Here is a 15735-nt window from a genome sequence, read left to right as displayed (position 1 = left end):
TGAGAACGTGATGCCATCACGTAAAAAGGCGTCCGACGTCACAGTGTAAACACTGTGATGTCACTGCGTGCATGCACGGTATTAGGTGAAATAATGCGTATGAGAATTTAAAGAATAGGTTGATAAATGTAAATATGTAGGAACCATGTACTTGTACTGAGTACAGGTCCTAAATATGATTCTCAGTCTGACGAGTAAACCGTTAACATGCGTGCAATGTCAGAGTGTATACACTTTAACATCAGTGCGCGCATGCATGTTGTTACCAAAAACACTGCATTTGTAAATAGGACGGTATTCATCAGTTTTCTTAGATAATATGAGAAATATGTACTAAAACTAAGTACAAATCCTCAATAAGGGTTTTAAATAGATAAAACCGGTCTTAAAGTTCAAGATGTAAAAGTATGGCTCATCCCTATAGAAAAAAGGGGGGTTTTGGCGAAAGAGAATGCCCCGATGTGTGTGTGAGGGAAGACATATTTAAGGAACCCACAACATCGTGAGTAGAGTGAATAATCACTCTTTTCAGAATCAAATTGGAAATCTATCTATCATGAGAAGGACCTCAATTTCAGCAATTATTGGCAACTAACATCAAATTATTAGCAAAAATGAATGAAAAATGCCACCTACTTCAAATGATTACTCTGTTTACAATGTGGATCAGTTGTCAACATATTTTATACAAACAAGTTATCACATTTCAGTAATTGAGATAGAAATCTGTCTCCAAAAGGAGTTCACACTCTGATTTCACTCTATAATACTAGTATAGAGAATTATACTGTTGCATAAAGTAAACCATGTTCCGACACGTGACAGTTCATAAATTATGTTTTTTTACGTATCCACATTTTTATAATAGTGTACTGCGTGTTGTAGCTTACTGGCTAATTATACATTAACAAAGAATTAATCTTAATTGGGATAGATAGTCTTATCCAATTTTTGGTTCTACAGATAAGGATCCAAATAAAAGTCTTCATTTAGGCCTAAAGGTGCTAATGAGTCCAATTTGTGGATCCAAAGTAGTTCTTTTTGTGAGAGATGTTTGGCTAGATCCCCGCCTCTGGGAAGCTGGTTGACAATTTCCAACACAACCCATCTCAATTGGGAGATATTATGTCTGTTTTCATGGAAGTGTCTGAAGACGAGGGATTTTGTATTGCTAGTTCTGATGTTCGATTTGTGTTCAGTCAGCCTTTGTTTGATTTTCCTTGACGTCCTGCCAACATAATATTTGCGGCAAGGGCATTTCAGGGCATATATCAAATTTTTGCTTTGCATGTTGCATAGTCTTTAAGTTGAATTTTCTTGGCACTATTAGGGTGATGGATATGGTCTCCTTTTAAAATATTTGAACAATGTTGACAGTTCAGACAAGCAAAGGTCCCGTATTTTTAGTCTCCCAGATCAGTAGTCCTCTAGCAGCCATCAACCCTACACCACTATACCCTAACTGCCCCTCACCCCATAGCCACACCAGTGGGTGGTCCATTGGCGCCATCAACCTTCTACCCTGTACCCCACCTTCTCCACCCCACCTTGGGCACATACCAGTGACTGGTCCACTGGCAGCTATCAACCTTTCCCATCTGTTGGCTGTGACTGTAGCTTCCCTTCCCTTGCTTCAGTTACACTATACAGTAAGCAACTGGTGGCTCAACTGCTGCATAAGCTTTACCGTAATGTGCAGTTTTTGTGTTTTTGGTCCTGAAATAAAACCTTTGATAACACTTATTGTATGTACTTGGTAATTGTATTTATTGTTTGACGTGCAAAATATAAAAGCTTAGTAACTTAGCATTGCATAGTGGTATGAGCATTCAGAGGGGGGCCCAAGAGTCCCTTTGCATAGCGGTCACTGGGCCATTGTGCTGCATGACCACGAGGGACATGTTGTTAAAGTGGTTTATCATCTTTTCGCAGGCCTCTAGGGTCAGGACCTACTACAAAATCCTTCAGATTCCCTGCATGATTTCTGCCTAGTTGGTGGGCTGGAGTATACACTCTAGGGGTTCTATGTGATATTTCTGCATTTTGAAGGCTGAATACAAAAAAGACTGATTTATTTCGGTCGATTTTGTGTGACCTCCAAAATGCCAAAATATCACACTCTGAACCCCCTACCGATCGGGGACCCCCCCCAAACCTCCACTCTCACCCTCTCCCATGCACGCTATATTTCAAACCCCTCCCTTCATCCCCCACCGCCTCCTTCCCAGCCCAAAATATTCTCCCTCACTATCCACCACTGATACATACAAACATACTTTTACCAGCTCCCCTGCCTCTTCACTTCCCCACCACAAACATTCCCCCTCCTCTCCGACACTGATAGATACACACACACACACACACAAAATAACACTTATCTTGTGTCTTCCCTCACCTGGCCACAACTATCTGCCCCTGCGTGCACTTGTGTGTGACAGGGGCATGGCAGTTTTATTTAGAAAGACCACTCGCAGTGTTCCCCGAGTAGTCTTCTGAATAATTTTTTTTGGGGGGGGGGGTTAACAGAAAACCTTTTTTCACCCCATACACACTCAAGGTACCCCTATGAATAGGATTTAGTTCAGGCAATTGGATTGAAGGGACTTCAGATTCAAGTGAGCCTATTTTCCACCCTGAAGTTTGTTTCAGAGGAGTTCTTGGGGATTGTATCTTGTAGGATGCATAATTTGGGGGGTGTCCCCCAGCAATGGCTGCCTCCCTGTTTGTTGCCTTTATTATTTATTTATTGTTATTCATCTGTTTCTCCTATGCTTCGCACTTTCCACTTCTCCCCCCTTCAATGCACTTTTCCCCTCCGCCTCTCCCGTGCACTTGCGCGTTCTCAATGTCGCTGGGACTAGTAAGATCTCTGTTTTGTACTCCCCTGTTCCCCTCCCTTGCCTTGTCGCGCTCTGAAACACTTGTGTACGAGCGCGATAGAAATAAAATATCAATATCAATATCCCCTACAGCAACAATCCCTGCAAAACTGTGTTCTCTTTAAAGAAGGCCAGGTCCATTATGCCCTAAAATAGATGTCGGGTTCAGGACTCTTTTTGTGTCTTAGAGAAGCCACTCTAGACATACATGTACTTTGAACCTATGCTTTGGGCATGCTTGCTCAAAAGGGGTCCCTTTCTCCTGAAGTCTCATCTGTGAACAGAATGTCCTCAAAGTCTTCCCCAGTCTCCATTCAGACCTTCATTCCTGAAGAAGTCAAAGGGGTGAGAATAAGGCCTTCTTATAACAAGATAAATTAACAATACCCTAGTAGCTACCGAAACATAATGACTAGAGGGGGAAGGGAAGGCCAAGGAGTTAGAATAAGGCATGTCATAATAAAGGAAATGAACACTGCCTAGGTACCACCCAAACATAAGAAATGTAGTAGGAGGGGAAGTCTAAGGAGGTCATAATACTGTCCTGGTTACTTCCCAAATATAATCCAAAGGCACGGTGGCGGAGCCTGTAGGAGCGGAGAGTGACCCCATCCCCGCTCCCCCTCTGGCTCCCTCCTGGTGCACAGTGCACTCCCCAGCATCCCTGATCTTAAATGTGAAGCGGCATGCTCCAACTCCCCTGTCATGCAGACACAGTGACGTGATAGTCAGAAACCTCTTGCAGGCCAGAGCCGGGCCAGCATGGTAGATTCCACCTATGCTGACCTTAGGGCTGTGTTCTCGCAACTGGTTCAACTTGAGCTGCCACACAGTTCTCTATGTCTTCTTGCAGCAGGTCATCTAATATCTTGTGCAGATGTCTAAAGCGGAGCATAGGCAATAGAATGGTGCATTACGGTAGCAATAGTGGTGTGTGAGCCAGAATGTGCTGAACTGGTACTGCGGCTATAATCATTTACTCATGAGACGAATATCAGATAAAACATAAAAAGTGGTGACAAACTGCCTTGCCCTAACACTTTTGGGTGGGCCAAAGAAATAAAAACCATGAAAAATAGCAGCATTTTGGTAAAAATTGAGAATCTACCTTCTTAAAAAAGGATGGTTGGTATGCATGGGCACCCCCATCCTTTACAGTATAAAGTACAATATCCCACAGTAAACAACATTGTACAATACATAACCATCCTCATTCTCCTCTTCTATAGGAGTGGATAGCAGATCGAGTGAGGGAAATTCCAAGAGTGAGGAGCCATTGATGGATTTCCTAAATGGAATTCCTAGCACTGAAAAGCTCCTTCAGCTTGACATTGACCTCTGGGCTGATGCCTTTAGGCACGGCATGTACAGGCGGAATAGCAGGGACAGCAGGTGAAGTAGCTCACGGATTTGCAATGCTCTAAGAATAACTGTAAGAGTCCTTTAAATGGGGTAGAAGAAGAGGGGTACAGAGGTATGCATAAGCCTGCAGATCCAGTGTGCTATGAAGTACCATCTTAGGTTTAGCTATCAACATTTGGCACCTGTTTTCATCCCAGGTAGGCAGAAAATAGCCATATGAAAAGGTGCAAACACCAGGCAGACAGAAAATATCCATATGAAAAGGTGCAAACACCTTACAAGAGGCCAAAGGTGGTACTGGACACTTTGTAGGAGGGTGAACATCTCCATGTCAAGGGGCACTCTCGATCCACAGCAACCCATGAAAGATAAATAGCTTAACAATCAGGGCGGCAAGCACAGACTTCGCCCCACGACCAACCGAGCTGGATGGGGAACTGCAGCTCCAATCATGCAAAGGCTTTCACAGAATACTGCTGGTGACTTACTGTCTGTGTTTTTAATTCTGTAGTTTTCCTGTTTTTATTTTTATTGTTTTCGGACGTAAAAACAAAAGCACCAAATTTTATTTAAAAAAAGGTAAATTCCAAAAGGCATTAGAGGAGGTGAGAGTCGAACCCAGCTCCAGTGGCTTCTCACCACCGAAAGTGAACGCTCTAACCACTTCACAATGAATGGCGGGAAGATGAAGCTTGGAGAAGTGTAGATGAGCCTTAGCACCTCATCACATATCACCATGTGCTTAGCTTGGGCAAACCCTTGCACATTGGAAGCATGGTTTCCCTCTATAGCAGTATATTTGAGAGAGTGGAGAGCTGCAGTCGGTTTCTCTCTTGGCGGACAACCATGGGAAAATAAATACATCGCCAACAGGTCACTAGAAGAGGGAGTGGATCGCATTTGTGAGAAAAGGTGCATTGTACATTGGCAGATTTTACGAGTCAGTCAAAAATCAGCGTCCCCTTACTGCCCTAATCAGGAAAGTGAATCTGTACCTTTCAGGGCTTATTTAGAGCATGGTGGAAGGAGGCCTCTACCTTCTTCTGCCAACCCTGCCAGCACCTCCACTGGTGGCAGCCCATCCTCGGCAGTGCCTTGGACGACCACACACTGTCTCTTCTCCACCTTCACTAAATCGAGCAGTAAAAGGTGCAATTATGTTTAGTGCTCAGCAGGGGTGTTGTTAGGTCTGGAAAATATCTTGGGCTATTCTAATGCCGGGACTGTCAGGACTCGGGGCTAGCTAGCCTTTTGGTTGTAGCCCCTGAGGTTCTATCCAGCACTACAACCAAAAGAACCGGGGATATAGCCCCCTCACCCCCCAGCAATGCCTCTGGTGTTCAGCAGACATTGCTGACTGTTTTCCCCCTCCAGTCCTCAATTCCTCTAGGTGGAACCCAAAGAGAACACTGCTACCCTGACACACATGCGTGGCTGAGTGGGGGACTCCCTGTGGAATCTTTAAGGTTGTGGACAATCCACAAGCGTCCTGTCGGACTGCAGCCTCAAGCTGTCAGTTCACCACCAGAGTGCTTGTCAGGCAGTGCAGGTAATCTTCTAGGCAGAAGTGTTTCCATTAAGCAGAATGCCATTTACGGGCTGCCATTATCAGTGTATTGCTTAATCAGGAAGGGACTGTGTTCCAGTCCGATTGCCAGGAAGCAGAGCCAAGTCCTAGCAGAAGAGCTTTTGTCTACGAGATCTTCTAAATCTAAAAGAGACCACAGTACTAAGATGCTTTCCTCAACTAATTGCCACCAGAGACATTGGGCCTCATTACACGGTAGGCGGTAAACCATGGCGCTATTAGCGCCATGGTTCATGCCGGTAAAATACCGGCACCGCCTTGGTGGAAAGGGGAATTACCGCCCTATCCCAAGGTTGGCGGGGCCGTAATTCCCCCTTCCAACATTGCCCTTCCCCATTCCCAGTTTTGCCCCATAGGGCTCTATGGGAATGGGGAAGGCGCTAATTACGGTACCGCAAATTGCGGTACCGTAATTAGCTCCACTGGTCCCTTTGCGGGTTGGTTTTTAACGCCTGCAAAAAGCAGGCGTTAAATTCCCCAACCCGCAAAGGGACCTCGTAGTAAGGCGGTAAGGATTTACCGGTACCGGTAAAATACTGGTACCGGTAAACCCTTACCGTCTACCGTGTAATGAGGCCCATTGCATCTTGTCTAACTAATGAAAGAAGAAGTTGTTTTCTGCTCAGCGCATGCATCACATTAAAAGAGAAGCACCTCCAAATTAGTTTAGATGCCTCATATTTTGCAGAGAGGTTTCAGAGTCTGCAGGTGCAGACAGAGAAGGCCTGTCTTATGGTTCACTCCTTCCTGGCGGATTTCAAGTCTGCAAATGCACTTGTTTTTTGCTTTGGATTTATTGTGTGAGTGATGTTTGTGCCTAGGTGATGTGTGGGTATGTGCAATGCAGCCATGTGTTTGGCAGCAGGGGGCTGCATCATGAAAGTGATTGATGGTGACAGTGCTAGCTTATAGTGTTTGTGCAACATCATCTAATTGCTTTATCGAGAATGCTGAAATGAATTATGGCTGCATCTTCATCAACATGATTTAAAGTGACCACATTAGCCTGCATTTTGTTTGCAGCTTCATAAAAGTTATTTAACATGATCATAATGGCACAGATTGTGGCCACAAAATGAAAGTGTATCACACATTACAAATGCAGTCCATATAGTGATTCACCCTGGCAAGGCTGGGATTTATCGTGAGCACATCTGCATAAAAATGACTTACAGTGGCAATGCTGGCATATGTTGTGAACTCAGGCATTATGAAAATGTTGTCAACTGCTTCTGTGTACCATTAATGACATGACATCTACTAGATTTAGTCATGCATTACCCTAGGGAAATAATTGTACATTGTAGGTCTTTTTAACCAATTTTTCTAAAATAAAATATACTGTAAAAAGCACCTGATTGTTTTACATATTTTCTTAGGAGAAATACCTGATTTTCCCCACATTACTTAGGGCTCTCTTGGTATATTTGCTTGTGTGGTCTAATTCGTGGAAGATATATTGCCACTGCAATAAACATATTCTCCTGCTTTCACTGACCTTGAATTATTTATAATTCCATAGCTCTCTCAAGAGCCATCAAAGGCCCTGACACCACAATCTGCCTCTGCTACTGCCATGTGCATGATGAGGCTAATGCTCCACACAGTGGAGGCTGCAACATACGGGTGAAAAAGGCCAGGCGCCTCCCTCTTGTTTCTATGTTAGCTGTAAAATGTAAGATGTGATTCAAAACCTTACATCTTTCACCTATTGCAGTCCGCATCACGCCACTGCGGCATCACAATCATCATATTCATTAGGCATGAGTAGTGGCCGAGGCTACCCGAGAGCCTGTGGTGCAGAATATGCTTCCTGGAGGACATTGGGGGGTAGGGGGGCCCTTCTGAAGGTCTCACAGGGGAGTTACGTCATTGTGTGTTATACCACTGGGTACATTTTAACATCTGTGTCTAAAAAATCATGAGTTTCCCTTTTTTTAAAAGGAGGCTTCATATGTATGCTCTATCCTTGCACCCTGGTTACATCTGTTTGGTTCACTTCAGGATGTCCAGCCAGGTGACTGTGTCCTGACGTGGTGCCCCTCTGTTAATTCCCTTTCTCATATTATTACACTAACTGGGGAAGTGGTCAGCCCTGTCCTTTGACCTTGGTCTTGTCGTGGGGGGATGATGTTAGGTCAGGCAATAGGAATCTGTGCAAAAGGATGTTGACAGCAATTGGTAGACAGGGGCTGGTACCAAGAACCAGTGAGGAGAATATGACTCCCTGCTCAGATGTGAACTTCTCAGGTGGAGGCAGGGTCAGGAACAAAGAGAGTGGATTGGGAGGGTGCAATCAATGTCCCCCAAGAATGTGGAGATGAGATTTGCCTGTTTGTACTGCGGGTATCTGAGGTCACAGGTATCAGCTGAAAATGTTATATATTTCTATAGGTAGGTGTGGACAGCTGGCAAGTAACGTGGGTTGCATGTCAGGCTTCCAAGAGGCTATGGGCCAGGCTTGGGCTGCTACAATGGGGGGAGTGCCTGCATACCTTTCACCCTTTTGTGTCATCGTGTTGGGTGAAAATAGAGGATTTGGCTTTTGGTGTGTGAGAGACCCTTGACGTATATAGATAGGTAAAGTGCTTGACAGGTGTCTGAACTGATTCCAAGATGGGTGACACGCACCGCAGCCTGTGATTTGAAAGGTATGTGCCTATCTAATCTTCTTTATACCATTACGTTTGGTTCATAGGTGAAAGTTCTACTAGGTTGCCATGGAAGGAATAAGCCAGTCAAAAGGATCTACTGGCTGATGGTGCTTCCTGATTCCTTGTTTTGCCCATGGAGGTGGTTGGCTTCTCCGTGTATGGCCCCTTCAGTATTGCTGTTGTTTTTCCACCAGGCAGGTGTGGGACTATCAGGTTGTCACGTTGTCTACAGTGTCTGCAGCACCCAACGTCGTTTTGCGTTTAACGGAATATGGTTGGGTATTTGGTTGGATCGGTCTTGGTTGTGTTGGCTTCCGAGGGTGACAGATAGGGCTGCTTTCTATCTGTTAGCCAACATGATGCATTAACAATGATGCTAAGATGCCTTCAGGACAGGGTAGGGATCTGCGTGCTGAAGTGGTCAAGGTGGGGTAGCAATTAGGGCAGAATGTGCAGTAAAGAGATCATTATTTATATTGTTATTAGTAGCCAGTTGCGCAACTGTTTTGCCCAGCATTAGAGGATACAAATTAAGGGTTCTGTGTAAATATTTTCATTATTCATTCATTTCCACGCTTCCGATCCTTTATGAACCGAGGATCAGACCCTCTGCGGCCAAAGACCTCGCAGGACAAGGCTGCAGTGTTGAGGGACGCAGGAGTGCAGGAGATGCTGCCTGACGATACGTAGCACGCAACACTACATTCACACTTCCAAACCTTTATGAACAGAAGATCGGACCCTCTGCGGCAAAGCCCTCGCAGGACAAGGCTGCAGTGTTTAGGGATGCAGGTGCTTGGCGGTGAAGTGGTAGCAGTAGTGATTACGAGCATGGATGACACTCCGTCCATCGGCGTCCATAAGGTAAGAAGGTGCGGGGAGGCAGAGTATCACTGCTGCACTCCATGCAACTCCCCAGCCATGTGTTTCCTTCCCCTCACCTCCCGTCTCCACGTATGCTTTCCCCCTGCAACCCAGGCTCTGCTTCTCCTGGCCTGTGCTTCCTTCCCCAAACTTCCCGTTTCCACTTGTGTTTTCCCCCGCAACTCAGGCTCTGCGTCTCCTGGCTCTGCATTTCCTTTCCCCTCGCTGCCCGTGTCCTTGTGCATCCCCCCCGCAACCCAGGCTCTGCTTCTCCCACCTTGCCCATCCTCTCCCCTCTCTGCCCGTCTGCTTGTCCCACATTTTGGTCCTTTGTCCCCTCTTTTCCCTCCCCTTCTGGCCCCCCTAGCTGTGACTAGTTTGCTAGTTTGTATACCTGTTGTATTGTGTGCATTCTCCTCTAGGTCCCCTAGTGCTACTAGTTTGTTACATACATATTGTACTGTATTGCATTCCCCTCTCATACTCTATTGTTTTGTGACTATTGTATTATATTGTATATATGGATGTTGTTGCATTTCACCTCTTACTCCTCTAGGTCCCCTGGGTTACTAGCGTCTGCGTATTTTGGACTGTACTGTATTGCATTTCCCCTTTCACTTCCCCCTTCAGTGGTCTCTATTGTATTATTCACCTTATTGTACTGTCTCCTTCTCTTTAGGTACTCCCCTCGCCCTTACTGTGTGCATTGTTGTTTTTGGTTCTCTGTGCTCATTGTACCCATTCTCTGCTTGCCTTCCCCCTTTGTGCGCCCCTAGTGTGTGATCCCCCCTCGCGCCCTCCTGCTTGGATGACTTCTCCTTCTCTCCGACTCACACCCCTTTATGGTGCTTTCAGTCTCCCCTATCTACTCTAATTGCTCTTCTATCGCCTATCCTATCCCTCTCACTAAGTCTGGTAGGATGAAGCCCAAAGGGAACATACTGTCCTCCAACCCAGACTTCCCTATCGCTGATACCTACACCCGTGCTTCCTCCAGACAGACCCTCACTGACATCCCCTTTGTCGTTCCTTCTGCAGGTCTATGGACCCCTCATATGGTGTCTGTTCTCTCTCTTTTTTCCTCCTCTCCCATTAATGGTGGCACTCGGTGGGAGGTCCTCCTGGCCCCCTTCCACTCCTCCAAGACCATCATTAATGTCCATCTGAATGGCACCATCTTGGCCTAGGGCCCTCCGCCCAATCTCCTCCTTTTCAATAGACCCTTCCTGCATTTTATCAACTTCCTTCCTTCTACTGCTACTCCTACATACTCCTCTCTGGCTCCTCCACCACCTTCATCTTCCGCCACATCTCTGGCACCCTCCTCTGCGTCTCTGTCTGCTCTGCCTCCTCATGCCTCCACCACCTCTCTGGCACCCTCTTCTTCCTCTCTGACTACTATGCCATCTCCTTCCTTTTCCTCTGCCCACTCTAGGGCACCTCTAACACCTCCGCAGAGCATACCTCATTCCTGTACCCCTCCACAGAAGTCTTTCAAATGTGGTAATCTGCTCCAAGTCACTACCTTTAACTCTTGCTCTGCTGTCAAACACTCTTCTGACATCTGCCGACTGCTCAAAGAACTTGATCTGGATGTCCTCGGTCTCACTGAGACATGGTTTACGGCCAGCTCTGTTGTGAGTTTCAAAACATTCTTCCTCCCTGATGGTTATAAGATCCTCTCCAAACTCAGAACCAGCCATCCAGGAGGTGGAGTGGCCCTGATCTTCCTGGAGTGGATCCTTGCTTCTGTCATTCCTATGCAGGCTTACTCCTCTGTTGAATGCCTGGTCTGCAAGCTCTCTTTCTCTCCTGGGCTCTCTCTTACTGTGGCCACCATCTACAGACCATCTGGTCAGGTCGCCCTCTTCCTCTCCGAGTGGGCGGACCTCTGCTCGTCCCTCCTTGCCTCAACCTCTCAACTTCTCCTCCACTGAGACTCAACATCCACTTGGATGCCTGTAGCCCCTCCTCTGGGCTCTTTTGCAATCTCTGTGACTCTCTCTCTCTCTCTCTTTCTCTCTATCTCTAACCTTCCCTCTGATCCGACACATTCTGTTGGGCACTGTCATGATCTCTACTTCCAAAAGATCAGGACTTGCCCGACTCCCTTGGAAGCAGACCCATAACCACGGTTCCGAGTGCCAGCCAGTCCCAATTGGGACCTTTTGGACCCTGTCCTGGCGCCAGTGGCACCAGGCTCATAAAGATGCCCAGTCCCAGCGCTGGAAGCGCCGGGCTCATAATGCTTGGGTGGACTTACCTGCAGCAGACCATGTTGCTTACTTACCTGCCAGTTGAACCCCTGATCCTCTTCTGTTTGGGACTACTTTTCCTGTTGGGTGGGGCAGGAGCCACTCCCTAGGTTCAGAACAATGGAACTCTTCTGGAAAGCAGGAACTCTTTTCTTACCTAGGCGTGGCTGTGGAAGGAGACACCTAAGCACTACAGGAGGCTATTTAAACCACACCCGATGGATGAATCTTGCTTTGTGTTATTCTGCATTCTCAGCAGCAGAACGCTCATCGTGTCTTCTGCTTCTGATCCTGGGCCTAAGGGAACAAAGGCTTACCATCCTGGAATCCAGTCTTCAGCAGCACCTGTAAAGACAAAGGGCCTCATTACACGGTAGGCGGTGGACCAAGGTGCTATTAGCACCTTGGTCCATGCCGGTAAAATACCGGCACCGCCTTGGCGGAAAGGGGATTTACCGCCCCATTCCAAGGTTGGAGGGGCGGTAAATCCCCTTTCCGCCATTGCCCTTCCCCATTCCCATTTCTGCCCCATAGGGCTCTATGGGAATGGGGAAGGCGCTAATTACGGCACCGCAATTTTGCGGTGCCGTAATTAGCTCCGAGGTCCCTTAGCGGGTTGGATATTAACGCCTGCAAGAAGCAGGCGTTAAATCCTCCAACCCGCAAAGGGACCTCGTAGTACGGCGGTAAGGGTTAACGGTCACCGTTGCCATTAACGGTGACCGTTAACCCTTACCGCCGTCCGTGTAATGAGGCCCTGAAAGAACAGGTTAGCACTACGGTCTTCAGTGGCAGCGCATCTCTTACCTGGTCCATCGGCTGTCACCAACGCCTCGCGCTGCATTCCGGCATCTGAAAGACAAAGGCTTACCTACTCTTCGCATGCTCCGGAGGTCTTCGCACTGCATTCCGGCATCTGAAAGACAAAAGCTTACCAGCTCTTCGCACGCTCCGGAGGCATTCGGCGCTGCATCCCGCATCTGAAAGACAAAAGAAGGTGCGTTTAAAGACATTGGGCAACTTTATTACTCACGTGCCATTACTCCTTCCCACGCCGAATCCAGTGGGTATTCCAGCACCCTTCAGCTTCTCTAAAGCTCCGAACTTGTACCTGCAAGATAAAAGGGACAGTTAGTGCGCATCGTGAAGCAGGCTACAAGCGCTTACTTACGTGCTTCCAGGCGCTTCTATTCCTCACGCGGGTTCGATCCTCAACTCTCATCAGCCCGCCATCCGCCATCGCCGGAACCCTGCAAAACAAGAGATATCATTACAAAAGACTTTTAAGACATTTGAAGTGTCCAGAACTTACTGTTCGTGAAGTTAAGGACGGACAGCAGTCCTCTGAGGTCAAGAGGCCTGCACCCTTATCCAGTGAAGAAACTGGTTACGGCACCCTGCCCCGAGGCAGATGGAGAGCTCGGCGTTCACTTACCTAAGGTGAGGGCGTTAACCTTTGGGGTTCTACAGGAGAAGAGAAAGGGAAGAGGAGAGAGGCACCCAATAACCCCAGTTCATTAATCCCATATTTTATATCTGCAGACATCTTACTCTTCGAGTCAGACATACAGTGCACAGAGGTCCAGCCCAAAGAGCCAACCGTGTGTTACACATCACCTTTGAAGATACGGCATTCACCCAGTCAAGACCGGCGCCTCTGCGGGATTTAGATGAGCGTTACAGAACACAAAGCCTACCGCAAAACTCCCACCCAGGCGCTATGGAAACCTCGGATACCGACCAGCTAGTCCAGTTACTTGGGGAACTAAGAGCAGAAGTGCATGCAGCCCGTCAGGAAACGAATGCTCTAAGAAGGGAACTGATTATTTCCAAGGAGCGAACAGACGATCTCGCTAGACAATTGCTACAGTCACAAGCCGGACAAACTCCGTTACCCGCATCAGGGGCAAATCTTCCTTCAACATCCTCTACGAACCCAGTGCAGATCAACCTACCTGGGAATGTACCTCTGGCTCCGCCCGAACGATTTTCTGGTGACCCAAAGAGGTTTGCAGTATTTATTAATCAGTGCCGGTTGCACTTCTTATGCCGGCCAGCAGCCTTTCCAACTGATCAAGCTAAGGTAGCTTTCGTGCTTTCGTACCTTAGTGGCAATGCGGCAGACTGGTCGATCCCTCTAGTTAATCAAGATGATCCGGTTCTCCATGATTTTCAAGCTTTTCAGCTCAGTATGGAAAAACTGTTTGCAAGACATTCACAGGGGCAGGCCTTGGACAATGAGCTCCTTTCATTGCGACAGGGTAATCAAGACCTTTTGGCTTATATTGCGTCTTTCAACAGACTGATAGTGGAAACTCGATGGCCTGAGGACAAAAGGATTACGCTGTTTTATAGAGGTCTACGTGGAGAGCTCAAAGATGTGTTAGCCCAAGTAGTGAATCCCCCGCAAGACTGTTCGGACTATATTGACTTAGTCGTTCAAATTGACCACAGACTGCAGAACAGGAATGCCGATCGTTCCAAGTTTGATGCTCGAGTATTTTCCAAACCACCAACTCCTACCAAAGGAGTAGACTCCGGGGAACCCATGCAAATAGGGGGCCTGAAAGGACCACTAACACAAAAGGAGCGGGAAAGGAGAAAACAGCTGCAATTATGCCTCTATTGCGGAAACTCGGGGCACTATTCTTTGCCGAGTTTGACTTCATAATTACCTATCGACCTGGTACAAAAAACGGTAAAGCTGATGCCCTTTCTCGGATGGGAGTGGAAGAACATTTGATCAATCCTAAACCTGTACCTATCATTCCTGAACAAAGAATTCTAGGTGTAATCGCCACACAATCCATAGAGGAAGTTAAGGATAAAGCCAGGCTACTGGTAACTCCAACAGACATACAGAATTGGCATCTGCAGGGAAAGGACTTTACGGTGAAGGACAACCTATTATATTTCCAAGAACGGTTATACCTGCCCAGCACAGATTTACAGAAAAAGGTAATCTCTTGTTATCACGATTCTTTAATGGAAGGACATCCCGGTATGACCAAGACCTCGGAAAAGATCAAGCGCTACTTCTGGTGGCCGTCTTGGAAAAAAGATATCAGAGACTTTATAATGTCCTGTGGAGTATGCGCCCAAAACAAGAGTCAAAAGGAAAAACCAGCCGGCCTCTTACGCCCTATTGACATCCCGCCTCGCCCTTGGCATACGCTTTCTATGGACTTCATCACCGATCTACCTCCATGCTCCGGATACAATACGATCCTAGTAATCGTGGACCTATTCTCCAAGATGGCGCATTTCATTCCACTCAAAGGCTTACCAACAGCAGCAACTCTGGCCCGAGAATTTCTCGAAAACATCGTCCGACTGCACGGTTTTCCTTCAGTTCTAATTTCGGATCGAGGTAGTCAATTTATTTCTCATTTTTGGCGAAGTTGCTGTCGGTCGGCTCAAATTGATGTGAGACTTTCGACCAGCCACCACCCTCAAACCGACGGACAAACCGAGAGGCCCAATCAAACTCTGGAACAGTATTTGCGCTGCATGCTACAACAAACTGAAAAAACTTGGAAAGATATCCTTTGGATAGCCGAATATGCCTACAATAACTCTGTCCACTCGGGAACTGGGAAGACCCCGTTTTTTCTTTTATACGGTAGTCACCCTCGAACCTCGGAGTTGGATCCACTCCAAGATCTTGGAACACCAGCAGTAGACCACCTGCATTCTACAATCACCCAAGCCTTTAAGGAAGCCGTTTCTCACCTTCAAAGGGCTAAAGAACAATACAAGAAAGGAGCAGACCAACATCGGAAGGAAACCCCCCAATATCAAGTAGGAGATCAAGTCTGGTTATCCACCAAATATCTACTTCTAAAAGGACCACGCACATTCAACCCAAGATACCTTGGTCCCTATTCCATCACTACCATAGTAAATCCAGTAGCGGTCAAGTTGGACTTGCCCCCTCACATGAAGATACATCCGGTCTTCCACGTCTCTCTATTAAAACCTGTGCAACCTCAAACCCGACTAACTACATCTCCAAAACCTATTCTAGTTGATGGAGAACTCGAGTTTGAAGTCAAAAGCATCCTGGATTCCAAGATCTCCAAATCTAAACTATTTTACCTGATTGACTGGAAAGGCTACGGTCCCCAAGAAAG

Source organism: Ambystoma mexicanum, chromosome 10 (assembly GCF_040938575.1).
Source record: "Ambystoma mexicanum isolate Mex_15411 chromosome 10, UKY_AmexF1_1, whole genome shotgun sequence".
NCBI classification, from domain to species: domain Eukaryota; kingdom Metazoa; phylum Chordata; class Amphibia; order Caudata; family Ambystomatidae; genus Ambystoma; species Ambystoma mexicanum.
This window is presented reverse-complemented; position numbering follows the sequence as displayed.